This window comes from Dicentrarchus labrax, unplaced genomic scaffold, assembly GCF_905237075.1.
Source record: "Dicentrarchus labrax unplaced genomic scaffold, dlabrax2021, whole genome shotgun sequence".
NCBI lineage: Eukaryota > Metazoa > Chordata > Actinopteri > Moronidae > Dicentrarchus > Dicentrarchus labrax.
In genome coordinates, this window is record NW_026136704.1 from 34,363,427 (window position 1) to 34,365,594 (window position 2,168).

General features: G+C 34.9%; 1 protein-coding gene across 2 annotated transcripts in view; it reads right to left on the reverse strand.

Moving 5' to 3' along the window:
- LOC127362966 (zinc transporter ZIP1) overlaps nt 1–285 on the reverse strand; it is a 7,093-nt gene extending 6,808 nt beyond the window's left edge. The window contains exon 1 of one of the 2 annotated variants that reach the window (XM_051399387.1): nt 127–285. The gene's annotated coding sequence lies outside the window, so the exon portion shown is untranslated. Of the gene's footprint in view, nt 1–13; nt 92–126 lie in introns of those variants that run through there. The other variant, XM_051399388.1, reaches the window with a different exon arrangement.
- Between the last annotated feature and the right edge of the window lie 1,883 nt (nt 286–2,168).

A 2,168-nucleotide genomic window follows, 5' to 3' on the forward strand; every position in this document is an offset into this window, starting at 1 on the left:
TCTTCTGTTTAACCTGTGACAGAGGAGGGAATCACCAGCACATGTGATCCTGGTGAAACTTTGATGAAACTTCTGTGTTTGTTTTGTTTTACTGCCCGCCCTCTGATCGATACATGTGATCGGTACCTGAATCCGGATCCAGGCGGCTCGGACCGATCCACCTCAGCAGAATCTGAGTCCGGAGAGTAAAATCCAGTTCTCTGTGTTCTCGGCTCGATGTGGTCCTACATGTTGTCCGGGAAGTGGTGAGTCAGTTCCCATCAGCTGATCGCGCTTTATGATGAAGCTGCCGTCAGTTACATCACAGCAACACGCCCTGTTTCCGGTTTTCAGAATAAAAGCTGGTTGGGAATTTAGCTCAGCTTTTATTATTTTTCATTGTTGGACAGAAACTTCATAAAACCCATTTTTATAGACTTCCCTTTATGTGATATATCTATTTTATTTCATTTCTTATTGTTTTTATTTTCATTTTATTTTGAAGGCTTCCACTCTGCTCTTATTGTAATTTGATTTTCTGTATTTTTATATTTATAATTTTGTCTGTAAACTTTTAAAAGGTGCTATATAAATAAGATTATTATTATTATTATATTACAGTAATAATATTACAGTTAACCCTCAAAAAATAACCTTTCTTCTTTTTTTACAACCTTACTTTTATTTTCTCCTCCTACTGATCTGAAACCATCCAATCACATCCTTGTTTGATTGATTCATGTTAATAATCGTAGAGGAAACTAGTTTGAAACATTCAGCAGCTAAAAATATTCCCTTACTTTGATTATAACAAACAATAAGTCTGAGTTTATCAGTTTTATGGGGAGCAGCAGAGAAGTAATATAATGAGTAGTGTAACTAATTACTGTTGGCAGGGATTAATGAGAACTACATGAGTAATAAATAACAGGTTTTTTAAATTAAGTTGAGCCTCTTTTTGTGTGTATTACAACATTTTATAGTTTGATTGCCACATACCAGCCCAAGAAGTACTCAGATACTTTAAAAGTACTAATATCACAGTGAAAATACTCCACTACAAGTCCTGCATTTAAAACCTCACTTAAATGAAAGTATGTAAGTATTATCAGCAGATTGTACTTGTACCTGTCAGTGTTGTCCTGTTACAGTATCTCTGATGTTATTGGCTGAATATTACTGCTGGAGATGTTTGAGGTGGAGCTCATTTTAACTCCTTTATACACTGTTGGGTAGTTTAATCTACAGCAGTGTATCACAGTCTATAAGATCATCATATGTTTGTCCTGAACCACATTTATCTCTAAAACATCCAGACAATCCAAGACAGTCTCTGAAATCTTTATATAGCTTTGGGGGAATCTTGCTGTAGATTTAGAGGAACAGTACTGTGAAACCCCGACTGTAAAATACCATATTTCTCAGAGTTTATATTGCATTGTGGACAATTTCTATCAAGCGGGAATATTTTACCTTATATTTTAGTATAGTAATATTACAATTTTAATAACTAAACATTACAGGTATAATTATTATTAGTATGGCACAGTGCAGTAGTAATAATAATATAAACAATTATTAGTAATTATTGCTTTTATTTTGATGTCAAAATCTAATTTTTAAATCTATCTTTGTCGAACTTCGCACAGCTGCAGCCGGGAGGAAGATCCATCCACCTTAATTACAAATATATTATATGAAAGTACAAAGAATACACAGTACAGGATATAAGAGATTCCAACGTGGCACAAATCATTCAAACACCGGTAAACATTTCTGATGAAGAAGGTGATCATTTTCTTTTTTAATGTTTGTCTTTTATGTGGAAATCTAAAAGTCAAAATCATCACAAACATAAACCTTTTCTGTCTCTTCGTTCCCGGTGCAAATTTTATAGCAAATTAATTAAATTATGCAATCTCCTTGTTTTAATGTTGGCCTCTGCAAACAAAGATCTCTGGGATTCTTAAAATATTCCTCTGAAGAAGTCGAGGGATTCTCAAGAGAGGCTAGAAATTTCCTGTAAACTGTTAAAAGAAATCCCTTACAGCCTTTGGTAAGACAATCAACAACCCCAAAATGTCACTCGCTTTCCTTTGAATCCCATCAAGAAACTACAGAAGACCCTCCAGGATCCCTGTCGAACACCTAGTAGCACTCACCAGCCCATCTTAAATCAGGGACCCTGG